At 45.9% G+C, this 12984-nt stretch overlaps 1 protein-coding gene across 7 annotated transcripts in view; it reads right to left on the reverse strand.

The window, feature by feature from the left end:
• The window catches only part of LOC125461075 (uncharacterized), a 253347-nt gene that overhangs the window by 209800 nt on the left and 30563 nt on the right, over positions 1 to 12984 (reverse strand). For all 7 annotated transcript variants that reach the window (XR_009446871.1, XM_048549435.2, XM_048549436.2 and 4 more), the window contains one exon: positions 6217 to 6349. The gene's annotated coding sequence lies outside the window, so the exon portion shown is untranslated. The remainder of the gene's footprint in view (positions 1 to 6216; positions 6350 to 12984) is intronic.

Here is a 12984-nt window from a genome sequence, read left to right on the forward strand (position 1 = left end):
CGTTGGATCCGGAGGTTGGTGGGGTGGTACGCGGGGAAGGGGGGGGGGGGAGTCTGCTTTGGTTGTTATTGCAGGGAAGTGGTGTGAGGGATGAGTTGCGGGAAATGCGGGAGACACTGTCAAGGGCGTTCTCGACCAGTGGGGGAGGGAGGACGGTTGCAGTCCTTGAAAAATGAGGACATCCGAGATGTGCGGGAATGGAATGCCTCATCCTGGGTGCAGATGCAGCAGAGGTGAAGGAATTGGGAATACGGGATGGCATTTTTGCAGGAAGGTGGGTGAGAGGTGGTGTATTCTAGGTAGCTGTGGGAGTCTGTGAGCTTGAAATGGATGTCGGTTTCTAAGTGGTTGCCAGAGATGGAAATAGAGGGGTCCAGGAAGGGGAGAGAGAGGTATCAGAGATTGTCCAGGTGAACTTAAGGTTGGGTGGAAGGTGTTGGTGAAGTAGATGAAATGTTTGAGGTCCTCGTGGGAGCACAAGGTAGCACAGATACAGTCAATGTAATGGAGGAAGAGGTGGAGTTTGGGGTCAGTGTAGGTACGGAAGAGGAATTGTTCCACATAACCTACAAAGATGCAGGCAAAGCTTCGGCCCATGCAGATACCCATGGCCACCCCCTTTGTCCGGAGGAAGTGGGAGGAATTGAAAGAGAAGTTGCTGAGGGTGAGGACAAGTTTGGCTCAGCGGATGAGAGTGTCAGTGAAGGGGGACTGGTCGGGCCGCGGGACAAGCAGCAGCGGAGGGCCTTCAGGTGGGGAATGCAGGTTTTTAGCGACTGGACGTCCATAGTAAAAATGAGGTATTGGGGACCAGGGAATTGGAAGTTCTGGAGGAGGTGGAGGGCATGGGTGGTGCCATGGACATAGGTAGGGTGTTCCTGGGCCAAGGGGGAGAAAGTGGAGTCCAGATAGGTGGAGGTAAGTTCAGTTGGGCAGGAATGGGCGGAGACAATGGATTGACCAGGGCAGTCAGGTTTGTGGATTTTGGGAAAGAGATGGAAGCAGGAGGTGCGAGGTTGGAGGCTGTGGGTGGTAGGTGACCTGAGGTGATGAGGTTGTCGATGCTTTGGGAGATGATGGTTTGGTGCTCGGGGGTGGGGTCATGATCAAGGGAGCGGTAGGAGGTGGTGTCGGAGAGTTGGCGCCTGGCCTTGGCGATGTCGAGGTCAGTGCACCATACCACAACTGCACCACACTTGTCTGCGGGTTTTATGGTGAGTTTGGGGTTGGAGCGGTGGTCTGCAGGGGTTGGAGTGGGTGAGAGGGGTGGAGAGCTTGAGGTGATTGACGTCACAACAGCAGTTGGAGATGAAGAGGTCAAGGGAGGTTAGGAAGCACTGGGGTGGTGTCCAGGAGGAGGGGGTGTGTTGGAGGCGGGAGGAGGAGTCAGTAGGGGGAGGGTTAGGCTCACAGTTAAAGACTCCTCCAAAACTTTCAATTCACCGGCCCCCAACATCTCATCTTTTACCATGGACGTCCAGTCCCCATACACCCACATTCCCCATGCAGATTGCCGAAAGGCAGTCCACTTCTTCCTGTCCCAAAGGCCCGACCAGGCCCCCTCCACTGACACCCGCATCCGCCTCGCCGAACTCGTCCTCACCCTCAACGTCTCTTTCGATTCCTCCCACGTCCTACAGACAAAGGGGGTGGCCATGGGTACCCGCATGGGCCCCAGCTATGCCTGCCGCTTTGTAGGTTATGTGGAACAATCCCTCTTCCGCACCTGCACAGGCCCTAAACCCCACCTCTGCCTCTGTTACATTGATGACTGTATCGGCGCTGCCTCGTACTCCCACGAGGAGTTTGAACACTTCATCCACTTCAACAACACCTTCCACCCCAACCATAAGTTCTCCTGGGCCATCTCTGGCACCTCTCTCCCCTGCCTGGATCTCTCTATTTCCATCTTGGCAACCACCTCGAAACCGATATCCATTTGAAGCCCACCAACTCCCACCCACCTTCCTGCAAAAATGCCATCTCCTATTCCCAATTCCTTCGCCACCGCCGCATCTGGTCCCAGAATGAGGCATTCCACTCCATATATCTCAGATGTCCTCGTTTTTCAAGGACCACAACTTCACCCCCCCCCCAAGTGGTTGAGAACGCCCTCAATCGTGTCTCCTGTATTTCCCGCAACTCATCTCTCACACCTCCTCCCCGCAATAACAACCAAAACAGAATCCCCTTGTCCTCACGTACCACCCCACCAACCTCCGGATCCAAGGCATCATCCTGACACTTACACCATCTGCAATCCGACACCACCACCAAAGACATTCTTCCCTCCCCACCCTTATCTCCATTTTGGAGGGACCACTCTCTCCAGGACTCCATAGTCCGCGTCACACTCCCCTCCAGCCCCACCACACCCGGCGCTTTTCCCTGCAACCAGAACAAGTGCTACACCTGCCCCCTCACCTGCATCCCAGGCCCCAAGACAACTTTCTACATCAAGATGTTCGGCTGCACATCTGCTAATGTGGTATACTGTATCCACTGTACCCTCTATGGCCTTCTCTACATCGGGGAAACCAAGCGGAGGCTTGGGGACTGCTTTGCAGATCACCTACGTTCAGTTCACAGTAAACAGCTGCACCTCCCAGTCGTGAACCATTTCAACTGCCCCTCCCATTCCTCAGATGACATGTCCATCTTGGGCCTCCTGCAGTGCCAAAACGATGCCGCCCGAAGGTTGCAGGAACAGCACCTCATCTTCCGCTTGGGAACCCCGCAGCCCAAAGGTATCAATGTGGATTTCACAAGTTTCAAAATCTCCCCTGCCCCTACTGCATCCCAAAACCAGTCCTGCTTGTCCCTACCTCCCTAACTTTTCCTTCCTCCCACCTCCATCTCCTGCCAACTAACCTCATCCCACCCCCTTGATCTGTCCGTCCACACTGGGCTGACCTATATCCTCCCTACCTCCCCACCTAGATTCTCCTCTCCACCTATCTTCTCCTCTATCCATCTTCAGTCCGCCTCCCCCTCTCTCCCTATTTATTTCAGAATCCCCTTCACTCACCCATTTCTGAAGATGGATCTAGGCCCAAAAGGTCAGCTTTCCTGCACCTAAGATGCTGCTTGGCCTGCTGTGCTCATCCAGCCCTACACCTTGTTATCCCAGATTCTCCAGCATCTGCATTTCCTACTATCTCTATATAAATGGCTCTCTATATATGGCCTTCATAGAAAGGACAGTGCTGAAGTATAGCCTAGTTGCTGTATCAGCACGGTGGTAATTTGAGAGTCTCTTCTGAAGACGTAGGATTGGAATAGCCTTGAGGGCTGACACGAATATGCAAGTAAGATGCACCTTTACGGATGGACTACAACATCACCATAAGTCATTCAAGTGCATGATAAATGAGGCTTCTAATATGGCACAAGGCCAGATCTGTAAGTGTCGACCTGTTGTTCCTGTATCATGTTCCAAGACAGCAAGGTGACCGTTGTCAACTGGAAACAGTTAAGACAGTGCAGCACTCAAAAGGGAAACATGTGGGCTGAACGTGAGAACCTTAAACAAGCACCACACTTTGCACATATTGCCAACTATCTCAATAAATCTCTCAAAGATACTAAGAACTGCAGATGCTGCAGGCTGAGATAACACAGTGTGGAGCTGCAGGAACACAGCAGGCGAGGCAGCAGAGGAGCAGCAAAGTTGACGTTTCGGGTCGGAACCCTTCTTCAGGAACATCAAATTTCCTGTTCCTCTGATGCTGGCTGGGTCTGCTGTGTTCCTCCAGCCCCACACTGTGTTGTCTCAATAAATCTGTTACACTTGTTTCAGCTAACGATTATTTATAGTGGTCACTCATGCACAGGTCTCTGGCTCACACTTAACCAGAATGTACACTGCTAATACAACAATTTTCAGAAATCATTTGCTAAAACTCTAAGTAGTTATTACAACTCAAACCAAACCAAGGACGGGCTTGGATATAAAAGATTTGTGCAATAGCGAACAAGCACAGATACTCATGGATGAATTAAGCATGTGTGGAGTGGAACTTGCCCCCACACCTCCTCCCTCACCCCTATCCCAGGCCCCAAGATGACATTCCACATTAAGCAGAGGTTCACTTGCACATCTGCCAATGTGGTATACTGCATCCACTGTACCCGGTGCGGCTTTCTCTACATTGGGGAAACCAAGCGGAGGCTTGGAGACCGCTTTGCAGAACACCTCCGCTCAGTTCGCAACAAACAACTGCACCTCCCAGTCGCAAACCATTTCCACTCCCCCTCCCATTCTCTAGATGACATGTCCATCATGGGCCTCCTGCACTGCCACAATGATGCCACCCGAAGGTTGCAGGAACAGCAACTCATATTCCGCCTGGGAAACCTGCAGCCATATGGTATCAATGTGGACTTCACCAGTTTCAACATCTCCCCTTCCCCTACTGCATCCCTAAACCAGCCCAGTTCGTCCCCTCCCCCCACTGCACTACACAACCAGCCCAGCTCTTCCCCCCCACCCACTGCATCCCAAAACCAGTCCAACCTGTCTCTGCCTCCCTAACCGGTTCTTCCTCTCACCCATCCCTTCCTCCCACCCCAAGCCGCACCCCCATCTACCTACTAACCTCATCCCACCTCCTTGACCTGTCCGTCTTCCCCGGACTGACCTATCCCCTCCCTACCTCCCCACCTATACTCTCTCCACCTATCTTCTTCACTCTCCATCTTCGGTCCGCCTCCCCCTCTCTCCCTATTTATTCCAGTTCCCTCTCCCCATCCCCCTCTCTGATGAAGGGTCTAGGCCCGAAACGTCAGCTTTTGTGCTCCTGAGATGCTGCTTGGCCTGCTGTGTTCATCCAGCCTCACATTTTATTATCTTGGAATTCTCCAGCATCTGCAGTTCCCATTATCTCTGGAGTGGAACTTTGCAGATTGTGCTGAAATACTCAAGTCAGGAAGTATCACTGGTGTAGGTTGTAATTGGAGGAGGATCATTTACTTATACAAAAAAATAAATTTACTTATAAAAAAAAATTCAAACTCCCAGATACAGAAAGACGTTAAGCCAGCAGATTTCTAGTTTTGAAAACCTGTAGTGCACATAAATTAAACAAAAAGTACTGCTAATTTGTTAGATTTCACCAACCGAGAAGCAAGAGGTGTCTGACACTATTTTCTTTCCATTCAAGAGTTTCTTTATATATCTAGAAGATTCTGGATTGTAATTTAATAAGTTATTCCCAATAAATAGTAATTCTTGTTAAGTACAAAAAACTGGTCTGTGCTTTCCATTGACTTGGGTGTAAAAGAGAAAAATTGGGCAATTTTGTACACTTTTATAAAATCTTTAACTTTTGCAACGACTCATGAAATAGCAGGGCTCAATTTCCAGCATGACCCTCGTGAAACCCAACAGCAGTTATCCAATCCTCTGCTGATTTGCACAATACAAACAAACAAAAACAATCTCCATCAACCTTTTAGGCATTGCACCTTAGATCCTAACTGCTCAGTCTGTAGAAATGTTTCTCCTATCACCATAATCTGGTTGTCAACCCTTCAGCCCTTTCATCAAGCACACAGTACATTTTATTTGAACAGGCGGACAGGACACTTAATCTCAGCTGAATCTTCGTATTTTCAAAACTAAAACTTTGTCAGAAGACCATTGACTAGACAGCCTTGATTACTTGCTTAAGATCTAGTAAGGGAATTTGTAATTCAGACTTGAATGATATCAATTAGTGCATACTGACAAGTGACATGAAATAAACTTGGACAATGTCTGTTTATGTTCATATTTAATTTGCGGATAGTTCTGAGAGACCAGTTTGCTGCATGTAATGACCTACATGTTGCAAGGTCCTTCCCTATTTTAACATTATCTAGAACTCTGCAGTACTTGTGTTTATTGTGGAAACAGAATTAGAGACAGTGTTATACATGAGTAGTTAAACACAGATTGCCAAATTTTTATTTCAAACAGGACAAGGCGGGGAGGAAAAGATCATTAGAAGTGGACATAAAGAAGAGGCTTTTACAAGCAAACATTGGAAATTGGGTTTCTTTTTTAAAAAGTCGGTACATTTCTAATGAGGCAAATACCTCTCCCCACGCTGCATCGTACGATCCTATTGAACAGATATAGAGGAGAATTTGAACATATGCTTTATATACTAGCTTCTTACGATGCAGTGATAGTGTCCCTGCCTCTGACCAAGGTGGTTCAGGTTCATGTCTCACCTGCTTCAGACGTGTGTCATTTCATCTCTGTAAAAGATATACTTTATACTTGAATTGCTGTTGGTATGAATGATCATACTTCTTTTCAAAGGTCAGCAAATGTTATCCTCCGTTGTTTCAGGACATAAATATTCTGTATTTAAAAACAGAAATGGTTAATTAGTTTTTAAACAAACACCTTGTAAACTGATCAGTTCAAAATCAAACTGAATTCAATCCTAGTCAGCCACAACAGTATATTATCCTCGACCAGTCACCAAAATACTTATAGGTCAATCCTCTTTCTTCACACAACTGGAAAACAATAGTCAGTTGGACTACACACCCTCACATACTGCTTCCTGTGAAAATTTCATTCCATCCTCCCAGTTTCTCAGACTTCATACTGATTCTATGATACAACCTTCCACAGAGGGGCTTCAGAAATGTCCACCATTTTCCTCAACTGAGGACTCCCCAGCACTATGGTTGACAAAGCCTTCAGCCCTTCCTTGACAAGGTTATAGGCCCCAGGTCCTCAATTTCCACCCCAACACCAGACACAGATTTCCGCTTCCATCCCTCGTCGGCCAGCATTCTGCAGGGACCATTCTTTCTATGACACCCTGTTTCACTCGTCCTCCCATTCCCAAAACCTTCCCACACTATTCTTCCCTCCAATCACAGAAGGTGTCACAACTACCCATTTATTTCCTCCCTTCTCACTAACTGGGGTCAAGTTAAAACAGCAATTTCCCTGCACTTCACTCAATCTACTGTACTCACTATTCATAATGTGGTCTCCTCTACACCGCAGAGGCAAAACCCAGACTGACTGACTGCTTTGCAGAACACCTATGTTCTGTCGGCAAAAGTGACCCTGGGCTTCCTGTTGTCTGCCACTTCGACACACCACTGTGTGTCCAGGCCAACATGTGTGTCTTGGGCTTGCTGCAATGCTCCATGAAAACTCCGCACAAGCTGGGAGTACAGCATCTCCTTTTCCTGCAGCCTTCAGGACACACTACAGCAAGTTCAATAAGTTTAAGACCTCTACACCACCTTCGACATCCTTTTCCCACCTCTGATTTAGTCATCACAGAACACTTTCAACACAGCTAGCCCATTTTCACCTGCTTTTCGTCCCTATGATCAGCTTTTCCTTTCTCCCCGTCTCACCGTTACCCATGTGTCTTTCCAGCTGCCATTCTCCCTCTGGGCTCCATCACTTATTATTTACACTTTTCCTACCCCACCCCCTGCACAAATACCAACCTGTGCCTAGCTGCAATCAGTTCTGAAGGAAGCCAAAATTATTGACTGTTTTCTCTCTACAGATATTGTCAGAGCAGCTGAGCTTCTTTTGTGCAAGTTCTGTGAAACTAGTCAGGTTTTGTGGTTTGTTGGCTCGCCAAGCTGGGTCACTGCTGTTCCGCAGACGTTTCATTACCCAGCTGGGTAACATCAGTGCAGCCTCCGATGAAGCACCTCTGTTTTCCCGCCTGGTGTTTAAAACTCTGGTGTCTGTTGAGCTGCCAGCTTTCCTTCACAGTGGAGTGTATATGAGGTCGAGGTCCAGAGTTTAAGAACCAGGCAGGAAAACATAACAGCGCTTCATCAGAGGCTGCAATGACGATGCTACCCAGCAGGGTAATGAAACGTCTGCAGAACAACGAACCAGCTCGGTGAGCCAAACAACCTCAACACCTACAACCCGAGCTACAAACTTACTTCAAAAGTCTAGTCAGTTTCTCAAGAGGAAAATATTAAGTAAACACTGTTACCTTAAAATGCTTGGTAACATAACTGTATCAAATGAAAGCTCTGCAGTGTGGAATGGGAAATACCACTTTATTACATCCGCTACAGCTAACAATGGTTGTACAGATGTTGAAAGATTTCCCTATTATATGCAAAGAATGGGTTAACAATTGAACGTTTAAGCAAAAAGGAAAACTTCAGGTACTTTTGCTACATCTGGAGGAGTACTTAAAATGCTGGGTCATAGCAGATGGGATCAAGGAAAACCCCAAAGTATTTAAGTATATTAAGAATAGGAGTATTAACAGGGAAATAACGGGACCAATGAGACACCAAGGGGCCTGTGTGTGCTGTGGATGAAGAGATCTTAAATGAATACTTTGTATCTGTATTCACACAGGAGAAAGACATCATAGCTAGGGATATCAGCTGGGATGTTGAGGTTGCAGAGCATATTGAAATTGAGGAGGAGTTATGAGCTGCTTTTTCAGTCATACAAGAGCAGAGGTTTCCAGGTCCTGATGAGAAGTATCCAAGGCTGCTTTAGGAGGCAAGAAAGGAGATTGCTGGGGACCTGGCAAATATATTTAAAATTCACTGACCACAAGTGAAGCGCCAGATGATGGGATGTTAGCTAATATGGTTCCTTTGTTCAAGAAGGGCAGCAAAGATTAGCCATGTCATTCCAGACCAGTTAGTCTGACATTAATGACAGGGGAATTATTGGAAGCCATTCTGAAGGACAGGTTTAGTCTATGCACAGAAAGGCAAGGATTGAACAGGGATAGTCAGCAAGGATTTGTTAAAAGAAGATCCTGAACAACTAATTATGACATTTTTGCTTGTAAAAGTGATTAAGTATATTGAGGAGGGTAGTGTGGTTGATGTGGTTTACATCAAGGCCTTTGGCAAGGCCCCATGTCAAAGACCGGCCCAAAGGCAAGAGCCGAAGGGATCCAAGGCAAGTTGGCAAACTGTATCTGAAACTGGCTTACAAACGGGGAGGTAAAGGGTGATGGTGGAGGACTGCTTTTGTAATTGGAAGCTTGTGGCCAGCAATGTACTACAGAATTGGTTTTGTGTTTGTTATGTAGAATAATTACTTGCATGTGAATGTGGAAGGTTTAATGCGCTCGCTTGCAAATGACATGAAATTTGTTGTTGACAGCGAGGATGATGGTCTAAGGCTACAGTCTGACACTGATAGGCTGGAAAATTGGGCAGAGCAATGGCAGATGGAGTTTAATCACGATAAGTGAGAGGTCTAATAAAGGGAAGGATGTATACCATGAACAGTAGGTGCCTAGGGAGTGCTGAGGCACAAAAGGGATCTTGGTTCAAGTCCGTAGATTCCTGAGAATGTCAGCACAAGCAGACAGGGTGGTGAAGACGGGATTCTTGCCTTCATTAACCTGGGTGTACAATATAGGAACAAAGGAATTCTTACTACAACTTTATCAAACACACATTGATTAGGCCACAGATGCAACACTGTAAACAGTTCTGGCATTCATCTCATAGGAGGAATGCGATTGCAAAGTGGATGCCAAAGAGATTCACCAGAATATTGTCTGGGACAAAAACGCTCAGTTTGAGGAGTGACTAGATCAGCTGGGTTTGTTTTCCTTGGAGCTGAGGTGGCTGAGGGGTGAATCTAATGGAGGTGTACAAAATTGCACAGGCATAGACAAAGTAGATCGAGAGAATCTCTTCCCCATGGCAGATGAGTCTAAGACCAGAGGGTGGTGGAGGAGAGTAGCCTCACGACATTTAAGCAGCATCTGGATGAGTACTTAAAATGCCAGGGCGTAATAGGCTAAGGACCATGTGCAATTAGGGGAATTTGGTATTTGTTGGTCAGTGTTGACATGGTAGGCCAAATGGCCCATTTTTTATGCTATGTGACTGTCTCCTTGAATAAGGGAACTGAAACTGCTCACAGTCATCCGCATGTGGTCTCAACAGTATCTTGTACAGTTGTACTAAGACTTTCCTACTTTTCTACTGCAACCCCTTTGAAATAAGGGCCGACATTCCATTAGCCTTCCTGATTACCTTCTGTGCCTAAGTGCTAGCTTTATGTTTTGTACACAAGTATCCCCAAACCCATACGGTGCAGTTTTTCTCCATTTCAATAACGTTTTATTCTTTTGCTCACTTCCAAAGTATTCCCACAGTATACTCCATTTGCTAAATTTTTGACCACTTAACCTAACAGTATGTCTGTCAACTATTTATATGCCTCTCTATTTGCCTTTCCACTTTTTTTGTCATCTGCAAATTTGACTACAGTACATTTACTTCCTTCCTCCAGTTATTAATATATAGTGAACAGCTGCAATCCCAGCACTGATTCCTGTGGATCCCTTTTGGTCACAGGTCACTAACCTGAAAAAGAACCCCTCATCACCACTCGCCGTTTCCTGCCCATGGACCAAGTTTCTATCGGTGCCAATACACTACTCCTATCACTGGGGGCTCATATTTTATGACAACTTTTTACGGGATTCCTTGAAGTTCTTTATATCACCACGTTCCTACCTCAGATGGGTCCATCTTGCTTTGCAGACAAACAGTGGTGGAAGAGTCTGGAACAGTGCCTGTTAGATATGATTCGCCAACTATGACAGTGAAGGTTATTACTTGAAAAACTTGAGAGAGTTCTCCACATTTTGGCACAGTCCCCATTGGTAAATAAGGAGGACACTGCATGCTTGATTGAACTGCACGTGCCTTTGTTAGATGCTGCTTCAGTGCCCGAGTGGTCAATTTGGTATTAATCCTTTCTAGGAATTCTATGTAAATAAATGGCTTCCTAGATCATTTGAGATGACGACTCAAAACCAATTACAAATTCCATCCATCTTGCATACCACTTCAAATCTGATTTATTTTTAAAAAAGCACACATGACAGAAATGAAATATGGAAAGGATAAGCAATACAGGCCAATTATTTACATAGAAAAACATGCACAGTATGGAACAATTCTCAAATGATGTCATGTAATCAAAGTCAACTTGATGTACAAAACCATTTAAAACTAGATATTGCTTGTTACACTGAATTAAACCCATTACATTAAAATACACAAGCCTTGTATGCAGACCAAAGTGGGACAGTGCAATCTTATGTTGACACACTTCTGACTTATTTGAACCAAATACTGAACATTTGGGGTACTCTTCAGAAATACAGCACAGTATGGGTTAATTTCAGAATGAAGAGCAACCAAGGAATTCCTGTTAATGCCTTGAATTATACCTAGGAATCCATTTCAGGAGTTAAAAGTTGTTTCAAAAAGCATCAGCCGAGTCTTTCTAGATCAGTCTACTTAACAAAAGGTCAATTTACACACAGTCTCAAGATGTAAACTTCTTGCCTTTATTACATTTATTTGAAACATATGACACTGAAGCCTCAGGCATGGACCTGAAAACAGCTCTCAAGTTGCCTGAAACAAACCAGATTTGAAGTTGTATCAAAGACAATAGGAACTGCAGATGCTGGAGAATCTGAGACAAGGTGTGGAGCTGGATGAACACAGCAGACCACACAGCATCTTAGGAGCAGGAAAGCTGATGTTTCAGGCCATCAGAAGGTTCAAGGCCCGAAACGTCAGCTTTCCTGCTCCTAAGGTGCTGCATGGCTTGCTGTGTTCATCCAGCTCCACACCTTGTTATCTCACATTTGAAGTTGCCTGGCTGGTTTCACAAATGAAGCAACCATCCTTTCCTCTTCCCAACTGACCAAGGGCACAGCTTAATGTTGCTATCTATAACGTCACTGCACATAGTGACCATGAGAAATCTCCATTCCTTGGCATTCAACCAGTCAAAGTTCACTGCCAGAGTATGGCAAGAGCCAAATGCTAGAAACCTGCACTCAGAAGAGTAAATGCTCCTCTCCCATCCTGCCCATTATTGACAATTGTTAAACTGTCTCATTATTAAATTTTACATGCGTTTGTTCTGCTCTGCTCTGTCTACGGAGATCAATAAATTTGCAATGACTTGCCTTACACAGCTCCATGTTACAACATTCAATGAAATATCATAACTTTTCCTCACAAATTACTCCAACTATTTCTCAGTTACTGACACTTCCGACACCTAAACCTAGAACAACAAACTTAAAATGAACAGGCATGAGGTAGGAGCCAAACACCTTAACCAACATTTAACGCTCAAAACAAAAAAAAAGTGTGGTTTAGCAATTCGACTTCCTCTTCCATCACATCCATCCCTCAAACCAAAGTTCTTAATATCAAACCAAGAAACAAATATAGTGACATGGATGGGGAAGTGAACTCCGTAAAAGTCAGACAAGTGTATCCATTGAAAGGTCCAGGCTCGAAACGTCCCTTCCTGCTCGGCCTGCTGTGTTCATCCAGCTCTACACCTTGTTATCACTGTATCCACTGATAGTCTGCCAATGAGCTGTGCCAGTCAATTCCCTAGATCAACCGAATGACGGCAGGAAAGACACAGCAACACACTGTGGTGTAAATTCTGTTCTCTTGGCTAAGAGGCCGGTCTAAACAGCAATATGGAAAGCAATTTACAAAGTTAACACAAATAACACCACACAGAACTGATGTGAAACTACAGCAAACCACCCTTGTCAGAATTAAATCAGTCACTCAAACAGAGCAGTTTTCAGTGTCATTAACCTCATTATCTCCAGAGGACTCTCCTCCTACCACACACACCCCTAACCCTGCATTACCTCTAAACTGATTGCCTCCCAACCCCAGGCAGCCTGCTTCTATCTCCTTCCCAAAATCCACAAACCAGACTGCCCCGGAGGGCCCCATCGTATCAGCTTGCTCCTGTCCCACCAATCTCATTTCCTCCTATCCTGACTCCATCTACTCTCCACTTGTCCAGATCCTACCCACCTACATCTTGATACCTCTGATGCCCTCTGCCCTATTAAGAATTTCCAGTTCTCTGGCCCTAGCTGCCTCCACATTCACCATGGATGTCCAATCCCTCTATATCTCCATTCCCCACTAGGATGGTCCGAG

The sequence above is a fragment of the Stegostoma tigrinum genome, chromosome 18, assembly GCF_030684315.1.
Source record: "Stegostoma tigrinum isolate sSteTig4 chromosome 18, sSteTig4.hap1, whole genome shotgun sequence".
Taxonomy (NCBI): Eukaryota; Metazoa; Chordata; class Chondrichthyes; order Orectolobiformes; family Stegostomatidae; genus Stegostoma; species Stegostoma tigrinum.